Consider the following 17,151-nt stretch of genomic DNA (forward strand, 5'->3'; position numbering starts at 1 on the left):
AATTATATAGATTTTCAATATAGTATAATAAAGATATAAATTTTTTATTTTATTTTATATTATATTATAAGATTTTAAATATTATATTATTAAAGATTATTATTTAATTATTATACTTAATAATTATCATAAGGAATAATAACACCCTAACATGTGTAACACATATTTAAATGTTTATCTTTTCTAATTCTTAAAAAGATTTCAAAGCATAGTGAATATAATTTCATAACAAATTACTATAAAGGTCAAACATTTGATGCCTCACTTCAATTAGTTGTGCTCTCCATTTGTTAACATATCTTGAGGATCATCACCAACCTGCAACATTTGGCAGGAACTTGGTAGCGACATGACCTTGTTGAGAGTTATTTTTAATAGACAATGCATACTAACATAACATTTTGGGCACATAAAAAAGAAAGAGACCAGTTCCTCTTAATGGTTTCAACATGTAGTTTGTGTTTGGAGTTGTGTAAGGAGTGAAGGAATAACAATTAAAGAATAAGACTACATAGTAGTAGGAAAGCATGAAGAGTTTAAAATTTAAGTGATTTTAATTTTTTTAATGAGACAAATAATGAAGAAAGAATAGAAATAAGACATATATTATAAAGTATGGAAAACATATATTATATTTTAAAATTTTGTACAATAATTTATAATTATTTGATGGATAAATATTGTAAATTTTCTAATAAAAAAATTAATATAAGTTAGATATATTACTCATATTGTTGTAAGCAGGAGGAGAGTAAGAAATTTGCAAGAAATTTGTGAAGTTATTTAAAGTATTTTGTTTTGAAATGAGACGTTTTAAAATGAAAATGGATGCACACCAAATGAAATAGAATTATATATTTTTATTTTAAATTAGATCAAGTATGATGTTGTTATGATTGAACATGAAGTGTCCAAGTGGATTTGAAAGTCATACAAGATGAAGATTTCTATTGATTTATCTTACAAGTGATCCTTATATGTGATGCTTTGGAGTTATGAAAGCAATAAATAGGTGGTCTTTTTTGGATCAAATAGTGCAATGTACCCTTCTTCTAAGTTTTGATGATGAGATTAAGTGCAAGCAAATTCTTTTTTGCATTTACTTTAATGAAGAGTCTAAAGTTGAAGTATCATAAAGTTATGAAATGCATGGTTGGATGTTTGACAAATGAGTTGGAATGGAGTGTAAAGAGTAAATGGTAGTTTTAAATCTCCATATACTTGCTTTATGTAATAATGTAAGCACAAGTATATGTTTATCAATCTTATTATATATAGTGACATTAGCGGAATAGAAATAGTCACCTCAAATGTTGGGTGAAATAAGGTTTAGAGATGATCCAAGGTTGATTTATTTGCTAATAAATCAATACAAGTTGATCGACATGTTTAAAGTATGCAATCCTTTGCATTTAGACTCTTGACAATATTTTTGAACATTGAAAGAAACTCATTCCTTAATTGCAATTTTTTTAACAGTTTTGGATGCAGTTGTAGCTACTCAAAATAGAAATGAGATCTTTGAGAATGTAAATGTAGGAAACACAAATATGGAGATCTAATATCTATTAAATGGAGAGAAATTAGAGTAATGGATTTATTCTCTACTCATGTTTTATCTTATTCAATGTCTCCATCTATAATATGTAATACATATAGGAAAGATGTTCCTTGGTAGCAACAAAAAGTGCACCCATGTCTCTTGTTACAACTCCAATTGATTTATAAAATTTCTTAAAGATGCACATGAGAGAGCCTTTAGCCCAGGTGTTTAAATTCATGCTAAAAGATCAAATGATACTTTATGCTCAAAATACAGGTTGATTAAGCCAATTAACAAGAGTAGGTGAAACTCTTGTACGCTTCAAGCTCTACAAAAATTAGGTGATTGATCAAATGTTAGATATCTCATAAAAATTTTCTTCCACAATTGGAACTCTTGCAATGTACCAATACTTAACTCCATTTGGATAAGTGCAAAATCATTGACAAGGTTGTCTCTAGAACCTCTAATCACATTGATACCTCTCTTTTAGTAGTGTCAAGGTGACCTATACTATCCACAATAAGGTTAAACCAAAAAAAGGATGGATCTCCCCAAGTCCCACCTCTTCCATACCCCTAATAAATCTAGCATCTCTTTGGTGGACCATTCAAGTTCTACCACCCCTCTAAAAGTGGGCTCCATTGATCCCTAACTCAAAAAGAACCTTCAAAAGGAAATTGTTAGGATCATTCTATCATGAAGGAGACATTCGGAAAACTAAAAGAAATCATCTAACTTCACTATATTTTATGAGATGGATACTCTCCTAGCAACTCACAAGTACGAAAAAAATATAAGATTAGTAAATGAAAGTGTAGAATTTCACAAGAGATTAGAAAAGTGATATAATAGACAAAGAAATTTGGGAAGATTTTGAAAATCCATTAGCATTCATATCTTTCAATCTAATATCCAAAAATGGAAAGAGGTTGTTCTAGAAGCTATATCCAAAAGAATTAGGACAAATGTCATGGAGCAAAAAGACACTATTTGAAGGATGACAAGGTCAATGTTCCTATGGAGGTCTCCTTAATGGAGAAACTTGAATTAATTAGCACTAAATAGAAAGAAACTAGAGGTCTTCAAAATTTGGTGAACCTCTAGGTTTTATTTTTCTCTAATCCTTTTTAATAGGTTATGTTGTTTATTCATGCTTCTTGGAATTTAGTATCACACCTCACGAGACTCAAACTATCAACCTCTATTGATTTTTTCTTATATAGCTCATCTAAGCACGTTAATCCCTTTTTATTAACAATACCAGAAATATTATCTTAATTTGATTGATTCCATTTTAACAATTAAATATACTATTTATTTAATTCACCACCTTACCACACCACTACTTGATTCTATAATTTTATTTTTAATTAATTTCTCAATTACCATTTGGATATGTAAAATAAATAAACAAATACATTTTCCTCCACCATTTCAAATAAATGCATAGGTAAATTTATTTCCATCTGTTTATTCAAATAATTACACCTCATTTCCATAATTTTAAATTTCATTTGAATCCATTTAGATTCATTTAATCTTAGCCCTCCATTTTGTAATAAAATATTTAATACCTTGTCATATTGTTGTAACAAAATATTTTAATTTTCATAAACATTTTAAACAACTTCCACTGTCACTATCCATTTAAAATAAATTGAATGTGAGTCATTCTCCATGAAACATGCATTCAAGGAAATCTTCTCAATTAATCTCGATTGTAGATTCATTAGAAAATCTAAACTATGCATCCTCATTTTAATAATAATAAATTAACTCCAATCTTCTACCAAAGGATCATATGTGAACTTGACAAGTACATATTGCTAAGATTTTGAAGTATCAAAATAGTAACTATATCTAGTATACATAATATAATTTATAATTTTCATGAGTGCATCCATATCAACAATGGAGTTTGTATTTGGTAATGGATTTTTGAATGTTTGTTTTATTCTAATTCTTTCATTATCAATCTAATGTTTGTACTTATTTTTGAATATGAATAGATTTGTTTGAAGTTGTTTCTTCTCATTTTATTTCAAATTTTGTGTTTACATCTTATACAATCCAAAAATCTCTCATAATTTTATGGTTAAATAAAACCATTGAGTAAGTTGATATTTTATGAGTTATTTACTCATATGCCTTAGATCTTTGATTTTATCGACACGATATTTCTATAATTAAAAATCATAAAGCTAACACAAAGTGTGTTAGCAACACGATAAAATAGGATTTATAAGGTTCTATAAATTATTTCGTAATATATATATTTTTTGATCGATAAAATATGTAATATATTAAAATCAAAATAAGAATATAGTATCAAACAATATGATTATATCCATAGATCTTTACACATCTACCCATCCTACAAAATACCATGTATAGTGTCGTGAGTGTGAAGTAGGGTACCTACAACTGCAACACAAACACTCAATAGATCATTACAAACATGGTTAGAAAATTAAAAGAAAATGAAAGATAAACCATGACAAAGCGACCTATCACCTCCTAAGAGATGCGAGTGTGGATTTGCTCTTAGATCTGGATAAGCAATCCCAATGACTTGACTACACCTAGATAGATGAATTGAAATGATATGATATGCAAGCTAGATGAGATTGATTATACTAGATTGATCCAAGAGTCTAATTAAGCTAATGATATGCATGATTAAGCTATGACGATGATGCAATTAAGATAGAAAAGAGATTGATTAAGCTACATGATTCAATAATTATACTAGAAAATAATCAATTAAACTAGATCTAAGATGCAATTGCCTATAATAACAATGCTCAAATGATATGCTAGAAAGGATATGTCTATAGTAACAATGCATAATATGAAAATGAGATCAGATCCCTTGTGCTCCAAAATGAGGGATATTTATAGGATTTCCAAGGCTAGGGGTGAGGTGGCAGGAATCAATGGTCAAGATTGAGTCTGAAGATATCAAGGGAGAAATTGGAGGAGGTTGGAGGGAGGGACACTTGTAATCTCTATGGTGACAAGTGTCAAGGAGCCTTGTTGATAAGAGGGCAAGTGTCCAAGAGAGGAGACATGTGGCCAAAGTGCCATGTGTCTCAAGGGGAGAATATCCACACCATAGGAGGTTAGGATAAGGAGGTTACAATGTGCAAGATAGGATAGGGTTAGTTAAACCCAAGGTTAGGTGGAATGGGTTAGGCTAGGGGATGGTTAGGTTAGATGGTTAGAAGTTAGGAGGCATGTGGGTAATTTGAATTTAAAAATTCAAATAATAGGAAAAGACTAATTAATTTTCAACAACTCATAAATTGATTTGTTTTAATTAATTAGGAGATTAGAAGAAATGAATTAAATGGGGGGAGGATTAATTAATTTGGATTAATTAATCAAAGGGGACTATTGAAATGAACATATTAAATAAATCCTTAGATTTATTAATAAGTAGATGAATGTGAGAATTTAATAAAATTGCTAATGAATTCAATTAAATTGAGAAGGGGAATTAATTAAATAATTTCTTATTCAATTAATTATCTTCAGACCATTTTTAGGTGTATACATATAGAAATCCACTACAACAACCAACACAATTAGCTATCAACAACAAAAGTATATACATAATTTGAACATTCAAGAGGGCCTCTGGCTAGTTTAAACAAATATACAAAGTATTTACCAAAATATTAACAAAAAGAAACATACTATATAACTTTCAGCTTCTTGGATTGTTGCATTTCACATAAGTCATTCTTCATGAAACTTATCCACCTCTTCTTCTTTAACTCACCCTTGCACTATCTACCTCCCATTCATGAATGTATTCCTTTAAAAATTTCCTTTGCACGCCTATTGTTTAAAGAAGATATCCAAAAGAAAAATGGACGCAAGGGTGGTGTAAACTCAAGAGAATCCATCCAATCGCCACCATTTTCTTGAAACCCTTTCCCAAGAATTGCAAAGGAAATAAATGAATTTAGGTCGTAACACGACTCACTGCATACACAAGTCTCTATAATCCACCTCACCTCATCCTTCCCACCCAATTCAAGACTCCATGTGTTTGTCCATACTTATATTTAGCCTATAAATACTCATCCCCTAAAAACATTCTTACGATTTAAAAGAACATTGGGTCGTCGAACAAGATTTTTTGGTACGTACCTCTGTGACTTACACGTACTAGGGGAAGAGCACCAGTAGTTGAGAACCCTAACTTTGCGCTTCTCAAAATATTACGTGGAAATTTCAAATCACTCCCAATTTTTTATAGTAGCTTACTTGGCAAGTCCCCTACTTATAACTAAGATTTCAACACCACATCATGAAGTATGGTGCCACATCAGCATGCTTTTTGCCAAGGTGTCCAAAACAACCCCCCAAAAAAGTGAGACCAATAGGTGTGCAAAAGAGGCCCCAATAGTTGTGCAGCTGATATGGCATCACTTGATTGGTTACTTTTTACAATATTAGTACATTTCCTAACAACTATTGGTACATTTCCTAACAACTATTGGTACATTTCCTAACAAAAATTGATATTTTATGTTTCAAACAATATGTTTTATTTGTTCAATTTTTGGAAGAAAAGGTATTAACAATCCTCACAACAATTGGTACATGCTCAACTACTGGTGCTCTTCCCCTAATAACCGCTCATTTTTTAGCTTTTTTGAACTATAGTTTACCCATTTGTGCACTTTTATTGGTACCCATAAAACACAACTACTGGGGCATTTGTACATAAGTATTGGTGATTATAAGTGCACAATTATTGGGGAATCTTTAAACATATATTGGGTGGCGCTTTGAAAGGTGTACTTTTTGACCCTTGCATGCATAATGGATCCCACAACATGCATCGTTACTACCTAGAAGCCAAAACAATAGCTATAAGCAATTAAGTCGCATGCGAAGATAACAAAAAAAAATCCTCAAAATCCGGTATACCATTTAGAATCTGTTGGTGCATGAAGTTAGCTATAATAACTATTGGTACGCTTCCCCTACCTACCACCACACCACCACATAATTCAAATATGAAATAAAAGTGATGAGAAATCGATTCATAAATAGTCTCACACACTTCAAATCTGATTGAAAACCCACTTCACTAAATGAAATCGAAACTTGTCACCACCAACTCAACTTCATACCAACTAGATTGGAATATCAACCCCTCGAAAATCCTCAATGACAGTATCATCATTATCCCTCATAAATGATGCTACCCATTTTGAGAGGGTATCCGCCATAAAGTTCCCTTCTCTAAATGTATGAGTGATCTTAACTATTTTGAAAGCTTTTAATTTATTTCAAAGAATTTTAATGAATTTATTAATTTTGTAGGCTTCTTCTCTATCGTTCACAATGGCATGAATTGATATGCAAATCTCCTTCAAGGTGAAGTTGCTCCATGTTTAATTTATTGGCTAAATTTAAAGCAAGTAGAGATGATTTTGTTTTGACAACATTGTTCATTTCATCTTCAAGTTTATATGCTCCTAGCACTTGTATATTTCCCTTCTAGTCACAAGCCATACATCCAGCCCTTGAAGGCCCCAAATTACCTTTTGAAGCCCCATTAAAGTTAACTCTGATCCGTTCCTCTCTTAGACACTCCTAATGAACATTCCTTTCTTTGGTGGAAGTTGGATGAACCCAAGATGCCCATAAATAGGAGGAATCTCATAAAATATCTCTTTAATTAGATTAGGTAATCCCACAATAGTGTGATACACTTTTTGGCCAAACTTGACATTGAAGTGAACATTTTGAGCTAAATCTTCACTTTCTAACACCTAGAGCTACTACATTGTTTGAAATTTGAAGATGGTGTGAAATAATGATTTGTGACATTTTGTCTGTAGATTCTAAATATATATTTTAAAAAAATATTAGAGTCAAATTGGATTTCTTTTCCCATCTCCTTCGATAACTAGGTTTTAACATTAAACACCATTTTTAAAGGGTGATGTGCATGACATCACACAAATTTTTTTCTACAAGGGATACAATTATAATTATTTTGAATTTAGGTTTTCCACACCGATATCTAATGCTTGCATTTGGTTTCATAATGCTTTTTTGATTTTTTTATAATAAATTTTTGAATTCAAACCAATTATAATTTAGAAATAGGTGTATGAAGTCGCAAATAACTTGTTCTATATGTATCATTTTTTTATTGGAACAAGGAACTCAATACCTACTACATATATATTTTTGATATTTTAAAAATTAATTTACTATTTTTCCTCTTGTGGAGACTAGAGAAGTTGATGTTCAATGAAAAACCTATGTTTAGTAAAACTAAGAAAAAATTGTAAGAAAAATAAAAAATATTAAAATTATAGTTGTTGAAAAGCTTGTTTCGATAAAGTTTTACCATCCTACAATTTGGTTTGTCAAGTTGAGTTCATTTGAATTTTCAACCTAAGCTTTGAAGGCCAAAAAATTGTAGAAAATTTCAATAAGAGGGGGAAAGATAGAAAATCAAGGGGTTTACTTAAACACCCCTTTGAGAAAATGGGTGTTTGAATGAAGGTCTTGAGGGGGTATTTTCTCAAACACTTAGTTCGAACGAACCCTTTAAATATGCACAAACATTTTTTGACTAACTAGTTCGTTCAAACCCATTATATTTAATGACCTACATTCATTCAAACCCTTGATTGAATTTTTATTATTATTACATTAATTCACAATTACATATAAATAAAAGTTTGTTTTTTCATTTTTTCAAAATAATATTGCAAGATTAATTCACATTTTTTGTCCTATAAGGTAAACTGGGGGAATTTTTTTTGGAGTGGAATTTTCAAGGACCATATTTTCAAAAGAAAGAGATGGGAAATAAAAGGACAAGACAAAATAAGTGCATGAAAGAATTCACCTGCAAAGGCACAAAGATTACGTGAATAAAGAATGGAAATATATTATAGACAGAAAGCAGGTATGCAACTTTACCTTTCTATTTAATACTATATCATGTAACTTAGGATGTTAAATTTAGATCTCTCTCTCTCTCTCTCTCTCTCTCTTACCAACCACTCTCTATAAATCCTTATGTAGTCTCTCTCTCTTAGAAGCCACTCTCTAGTAATCCTTCTCTTGGACCTCTCTCTCTCTCTCTCTCTCTCTCTCTCTCTCTCTCTCTCTCTCTCTTAGCAACCACTCTCTAAACATCCCTAGATCTAGTTGAATCTCTATCTCTCTATCTATCCTTCTCTAGATAGGTTCTCTCTCTCTCTTTATCCTTTTGTCTAGGTTGTCTCTCTTTAGATATTTCTCTAGGTCTTCTCTCTTTGTCTCTCTCTCTTGACTTTAGTCTTTTAAAAGTTATTTATCTCTCTCTAACTCTATCCTTCTATAGATAGGTCCTCTCTCTAAAGTCTCTCCCCTCCCTCTCTTAAGTTTGTTTAAAGCTCAAGTTCTATCTCTCTCTATCTATCCTTCTCTAGATAGGTCCTTTCTCTCTATCCTTCTCTAGGTCCTCTCTCTTTCTCCTTGTCTCTCTCAACTTAAGCTTTTTTAAAACACGCTCTCTCTCCATCATTCTCTAGATAGGTCCTCTCTCTCTCTCTCTCTCTCTCTACTTAAGTATTTTTAAAGATTTCTCTCTAAATAAGTATTTGTATATATATATATATCTATATATGTACATATACATATAGATATGGTTATGTGCACAAAGATGGTGGCTAGAAAAGTGGACACCACCCAAAAAAACATGAAAAAACAAGTAGCGCATATGCGGTTATAAAATTTAAAATCACCCCGTACGTGCTTAGGTCCGTTGTTACCGAGCCTAAAAAGGGTAGTGCGTACGTGCTGCTTTTAAGAAAGTGGGCGCGTATGCGCTCATAAGCCCTAAAGAACTGCGTACGCGGTACCTGTCAAAAAACTTTTTTTTTAAAAAATTTGGGTCTTATTTTCCTGTGACCATCGCATTTTTTTCCCCATTTCCTCCACAAAACCGCGAACGGGGTACCTCATTTCTCCTCCAGACGATATGGATCAAGGTTAGTTTTTCTTAATTTTTGTCTTTCTTTCCCGTTTATTCAATTTGTTTTACATTTTGAATTTAATTTCATTAATTTTGATTAGGTTTTTTAATTTTTTGTTTCAAAAACTAGATTCTGATAATCCACAACAAGAACAACAAAATGCACCTCCTGAAAACCCACAACATACACCCTCAATTCCTCCTTTTGACTGCACACCTAAAACACATGAGCAATTGATTAATTAGTTAGGGAAAATCACGTCTAAAATAAATAGACTGGTTAATAAATTGAAAACATTTGAACTTGAGCATCATAAATCCCTCGCCACTAGCCTAGAAACATTAGCTAGTGGTGCCATAGCTGTTTCCACACAAATTACAAAATGGGAAAACTTTAGGGATAGGTGTCGTCAATACTATGCTGATGGGTTATTATATGAGGGAGTGAAAAACAAAAATATTAGTAAACAACAAATATGTGCCCTTTTTGTTGATCCTAAAATTGGTGAGTTGTTACCTCTTAATGCAAAGAGGTTTCCCATACATTGGTGTACCAATGTGCAGATGAAGAATTTTTTTGGTAAAGGTGGTGGATAGTCTTTGATGATCCACCTAGTAATAATTATGAGGTGTCATTGTATTTTTTGAGAGAAGTATACTGTGAGTTTGTCCTCAATGTGTGGCCAAACTATTTTGACATGAGAGAGTTCCACGGTAGAGGTGGCGGCTCCACCTAAGATAGACTTGGAGCACGTAGGCGAGTAGCCCCGAAGAGTCGTTGCCCCCTAGCACTCAAACCCAAGGTGCATTAGGCTGTCCCAGTAGAGCTAAAATAGTTGATGGAGCTACAGACTCTTCAGGCAGCCACAACATTGACTGGTACCATCATCCAACATGGGACGTTGTTAGCACACCCTATTGTACTGGATGATGAGCCATTAGTTGCTCCAAGTGGCGACAGAGAGCCCATTCAACATATGCGTGTCAGTTGCTTGGGGATATGCTCAGGGATGGATGATGCAGCCGCTGCAGATGGATCCACATCTCATTCATGCACAATTTGCGGGAGTAGATGTCAGGCTCACATGACTAAGGATTTGGTGTTGATAGAGGAGTTGATGGACATGGTGTTTGCCTACCAGCGATAGACACAGGTGTGTTGATTTGAATTCATAGTATTTTATTTATCAATCACTTTAAATTTGTAATTACATAAATGAATTTTCATTTATATATCGATTTAAATTGAGATAAATAATTTGCATTTCAGGATGCAACAGTGGTATCCCATACTCCTCTGACAGTTACTACAGCTGCAACTTTGATGCCTGAGGTATAAATTTTGTAACATGTTAAAATAGAATAGTACACTTTGAATTCAAAAAAATTACAAGATATACTAACTATCTTTAATGCTTGGTCCATTTTTTGGTTTGTAGGTGTTCACAGAGGACCAAATGGACCAAATGTCCCATATTGATGACATCACGCTCTCAGTGATCGATTTTGGCCTACAAGGCTATACAGTATCATATTTTGTATAACCTTTTTTATGTATTGTTTTGATGGAATATGCAAGTCATTTCATTTTAGATTTTTTAAATTATGTTTAATATATTATTTGTACTAATATCTCATGTTAATTTTGTTTTTTCAGGGTACCCCCTCCACATCTAGGCCTCTTCCTAATAAAAAGAATTCCTCGAAGACACCAAAACATGGGAAGAAGGTAATTGAACACATTTTTAGTTGTACAATTGTTTGAAAATGTTGAAATCAAGTCTTAGTTGGGGTTTGTAGATTGATTAGTGTTTTTTGTCTATTTTACATGTATAACGGTCATTGAGCTATGTAGATTTGTTGAATGCATCCGATTCACCCGTGGATCAAGAGAGGGCGGAGGTATGTATCTCTACTTTATTTTCTTGATTTCATGATTATATGCATGCATACATGTGAACTTGTGATAAATTATAATCTTATTATTTTTTCATACAGGAAATATCCATAGCTGCTTCATCAATGGCAAGCCCTCCTCCATGCATTGGAGAAGCATCTCAGGATCCGGTACACTTTTTGTTTGATATATTACATTAATTGTTTTAACCTACAATACTTATTATTATATTAATTGTATTTAATCTTTGATCATTTTTTGTATAGGTAATAGTGATAGTTTCTCCATCGATGATAAGCCATCCTCAACCCATTGGAGAAGCATCTTAGGCACCGATACATCATTGTTCTCTATATTATAGCTTTTAAGTGTTTTTGATGTATTTATGTTAGTACATTATATTAATTGTACATTTAATCTACAATAGACCCCTTCACAGTTCGACCATAACATGGATCCTTTTAAGTTTGTCTTCAAGAAAACTCCTAAGAGTGACAAGGAGAGGAGAGTGAAGACATTAGCTTCGAGATCAGCCAATGAGGTAATCTACATTTCAACTGCAAAGGAATTATAGTTAAATGTATAGTTATTGTTAATTATGAACTATTTTCTACAAAAGAATTCTAACTTGGCTTTTGAATTGAGGTTTTGTAGCCATATATAGAGCTGCGTACTGCATCGAAGAGGCTCGATTTTGATGACTCACCACAAGTTTAGGATCATATAGTGTTCGTTGTGGTCATAGAATGACCAATACATGTATATATATTCTACATTTTTATTGTATATCAATTTGGACATGGCATATGCCACATTTTTGTAATACTTGTATTGACTCGGTAGACATGCCTTTTTTTGATATATATAAATGTTGATATTCGATCCAATAAATGTATACTGAGTTCATTATTGTGTATTCGTTGTATTTCATGGTTGTCCTTTTATAAATTAAATTGATCATTTTCCTATGTAATCAACAATATGAATATAAACAACAAAAATCTATGATATAAAACTTTGCAATCGTGGAATATGATTTGATAAAATTTGTAAAATATTGAATTAACCCTACAAAACTCCTTGTATTCAATTCATTATTATGTATTCACTGTATTTGGTGGCTGCCCTTTTATAAATTTAAATGAATACTTGCCTATGTAATCAACAATATGAATATAAACAACAAAAACCAACAATATGAATATAAACAACAATATGTGTGTGGTGCGAGAGCACCCTCACGCTTGCAATGGTCAAATTTTGGTTCTCGTGTGCACAAACTGACATCATGAGCACATCCAGATGGGTAGGTTTACACTAGGCATGCTCCTCTTGTGCATCCCAAAGCGTCGGAACATCGAGAGTCATACCCTACCGATGCAATCTCTCAAGTGCCTTGAGTCCCAAAAATTGTCAAACTTTGATGAACTGTTTCTTCCAATCCATGACACATATGATCAATCCATTTGAACCTGTGGGGTCATGTGAGGCTCCTCTACAATGGCCTATCTTGATTTTTGACGACTCGGAGCCATTTTCAATTGGTAGCATTTTTTCGCCTGCTGCAAAAAGCGTTAGTTGCATGCAATGCAAAGTTGCAAGATAGGCTAGAATTGCTTCGGTTCGTCGTGTGCACAAACCGACGTCACAAGAATTTTTGGGTGGGAAGGTTTATGCTAGGCATGCTTCTCTCATGCATCTTAAAGTGCCAGAACGTCGAGAGTCATACCCTACCGACACGATCTCTTAAGTGTGTTGAGTCCAAAAAATTATCAAACTTTGACAGACCGTTTCTTCCAATCCAGGACACATATGATCCTTCCATTTGAACCTATGGGGTTGTATGAGGCTCCTCTACAATGTCCTATCTCTGTTTTTGATGACTCAAAGCCATTTTCAATTGGTAGCATTTTTTCGCTTGCTACAAAAACCGTCAGTTGCATGCAATGCAAAGTTGCAAGATAGGCTAGAATTGATTTGGTTTGTCGTGTGCACAAACTGACATCACGAGCATGTCTAGGAGGGCAAGTTTATTCTAGGTATTATCCTCTCATGCTTCCCAAAGCTTCGGAACATCAAGAGTCTACCCTACCAGTGCGATCTCTCAAGTGCCCTGAGTCCAAAAACTTGTCAAACTTTGAGGGACTTTTTCTACCAATCCAAGACACATATGATCGATCTGTTTGAATGTGTGGGGTCATGTGAGGCTCCTCTAAAATGGAAGATCTTAGTTTTTGATGACTCAGAGCCATTTTCAATTGGTAGCATTTTTTCATCTGCTACAAAAACTGTTAGTTACATGCAAAGCAAAGTTGCAAGATAGGCTAGAATTGATTCGGTTCGTCGTGTGCACAAACCGATGTCATGAGAGAATCCGAGTGGGTAGGTTTATGATAGGCATGCTCCTTTTGTGCATCCCAAAGCGTCAAAACCTCGAGAGACATACCCTACCGACGTGATGTACAAGTTGCTTGACAACTTTTTTGACAATTTTTGCTCAAATTGTATCTAGACTCAATCTTTGACTCATATGACCCGATAATGACTAAAATAATTCTCCATGATTATACAAGAATCAAGAATACTCATGATTGACATTATCACATCACATAAAATCAAAACATAGTTACAAAACATTGTCACATATTATTCAAAAAATTGCCTCTAAATTGTTAATTTTAGGATCAGACTGATAAATATAGATAGAAAAATCAGAGAATCAAATCATTCAACACAAAGAACACCAAAATACCCTGGGAAAATCTCCCTCTTGGAGATGAAAAATCCAACCAACTAAATCCAGATCTTTATTAGACAAATCAGTATGAGACTTTACAACTGTACTTCAATACTTGAAGTATTCAGAACTATAGGGTAAGCACAATAGCATAACACAATAAGAACTTATCTGGAACAAAACTTGCAGATCAAGGAGAATATTAGTTGTCTTTCAAGTTCGCTGACCCTAGAATGAAGTTGTTGTCATTAGGAATGACTTCTCTATTCTTGATAGTATCTTCATTGTCCTTAAGTATATCTTCGCTCACCTTGGAGTGATGTTCGCTGACCTTAGGAGAAGGTTGCTGCTAATAGGAATATAATCTTCGCTGAACTTGGAATGATGTTCACTGACCTTAGGAAAAGGTTGCTTTTGAATGAAGAGTGTATTCTCTAAGTGTGTATAGATACAATGACTAAGATTTTGTATATATATGTGACTCAGTCTCCCAATTCACTCTAGGTTAGCCCTTTCAACTTGGCACCAAAACATAGGGATAAAATTACAAGATACATAAGATAGGGCCTACCCTATTCACAAGTTACAAGTTACATTCAATATAGGACCATAAGTTACATCGCTCAATTAGAGTTCGACCAAATTACAAGTTATATTTATATAGGGCTTGTCCTATCCACAAGTTACATTATATATAGGTATTGCCCAATATTCATAGCAAGATATAATTACAAGTTACATGTATTTGGGCTTAGCCCTAAGTGGTTTAGATTGCATGTGAGGTAATACATAGGAATTTTAATTGTCATTAACAACATTAAAATTCAATAGTCAGGTATCCGAGCTAGCTACAATTTTCAACACTCCGTCTTAGCTAGGGAGGATAGCTGCCACTTGTCATGATCCATTCATGACCTTCATCTTGCATTGCCCACAAGGATGAATGTATAAGCTCCATAGAGTATACCTGCAATAAAAAACATAAATATCATGAACTCATTTCATGATGTCCATCTTGCATTGCCCGCAGAGGGTGGAAGAGGTCTTACACCTCAACCTTCTCCCAGAGAAGGATATAATGTCACCTTGCATTGCCCGTAGAGGGTGAAAGGAGGTCTTACACCTCAGCCTTCTCCCAAAGAAGGCTACAATGTCACCTTGCATTGCCCGCAGAGGGTGAAAGGAGGTCTTACACCTCAACCTTCTCCCAGAGAAGGATACAATGTCATCTTGCATTGCCCGGAGAGGGTGACCCCACCTTGCATTTCTCGCAAAGGGTGGAAGATGCAAACTAAATTGTATCACTAGGATTGAGACTCCCTCTCAATCAATGTTGTGTTCCCCACAATTCCAAGCTTCTCTTTGAAGTACTCAAACTTCACTTGAGCTAGAGGCTTGGTGAGAACATATGAAGCCTGTTCATCAGTGCTGATATATTTCAGCTGGATGGCACCTCTTTGTGCCATATCACGAACATAGTGATAATGAGTTTCCACGTGTTTTGACTTGTCATGAAACATGGCATTATTAGACATTTTAATAGATAATATTGGATTCCCAAGGTTTTCCAAACAACCCAATAGGAAGTTTGTGAAGCCAATCTGCTTCTCTAGTTGCCACACTTGAAGCAATGTATTTAGCTTCTACAGTACTCAATGCAACCAAGGACTATTTCCTACTGGCCCAAGAGATCATAGCAGAACCCAAGCTGAAACAAATTCCTGAGGTTCTTTTCTTATCAATAACACTTCCAGTCCAATCAGAATCAGAGTAGCCTTCCAAATTGATCACTGTGTTGATTGGATACTTCAGCCCATAGCCAACTATTCCACGCAAGTATCTCAAGATGTGCTTGGCTGCCACCAAGTGAATATTGCTTTGGTTGGTTCATGAATTGGCTAAGTGCACTCACTACATTGCAAATATCTGGTCTAGTGTTAACTAGATACATCAAGGATCCAATCAACTGCCTGTACTCCGAAGGATCTGCAAAATCAGAATCAGCTGCATAAATACTCAACTTCTTTAACTTAGTTTCCATAGGAGTAGATATAGATTTACAATCCATCATATCATATTTTCTTGTCTAAGGATAAGATCTTTGTCATACTTCTAGTCCTAGATAGTAATGCATTAGGCCTAGTTCCTTCATTCCAAATTCAGTGGCTAATTCTTTCTAATGATGAGACTATCTCCAACAGTTAGAAATAAATCATTCACATATATATAAGAAACAAAATTAGCAGTTTACTATTTAATACTTTTAAAGTGAAGATTAGAATCAACATCATTCTTGCAAGATCCTAAGCTAATCAAATACTTGTCAATCTTCTCATACCAAGCTCAAGAAGCTTGCTTGAGGCCAAAAAGATCTTTTCTTTTATTTGCACACATGAGATTCTCTATCTTGATTCTTATAACCTTCTAGTTATTCAATATAGACAATATTAAAAAAACAATCTTTATATCTAACTTCCAGCTTGCAACATTAGCTATAATGGTTCTAATATTATTATATCTAGCAACAAGAGCAAATGTTTCCTTCTAACTATGAGCTACACATCTAGCTTCATATTTTCAAAAACTTCCATATGGAACTCCCTCTTGATTCTTAATATAAAATTATGGTAGTCAAGTCTCAGGAAGATTGCATAATATAAGAATCAATCGAGGAAGGCAACCATAAATCAAAGATGAGAAATGCCAATCTTTTCCTTACTTCACTTTTATGAAATGGACCCATAGTACAACCATTATGATCAAGGTATACCTTCAATTGAAGAAACCAAGCTCCCTCTTAAGCTTGTAGGCATGGTAATTCAAGAATTTCTTGAAGAGAAGTATCAACATGATTAAATATCCCAATAGAATGAATTAACATGTAAAGTAACTTATCTCTTTATTGACTAGACTTCAACTATTGACAACATATGCCAAGCTTTCTCAAAACGATATTGCCATTCTATGAT

This window comes from Cryptomeria japonica, chromosome 3 (genome assembly GCF_030272615.1).
Source record: "Cryptomeria japonica chromosome 3, Sugi_1.0, whole genome shotgun sequence".
Taxonomy (NCBI): domain Eukaryota; kingdom Viridiplantae; phylum Streptophyta; class Pinopsida; order Cupressales; family Cupressaceae; genus Cryptomeria; species Cryptomeria japonica.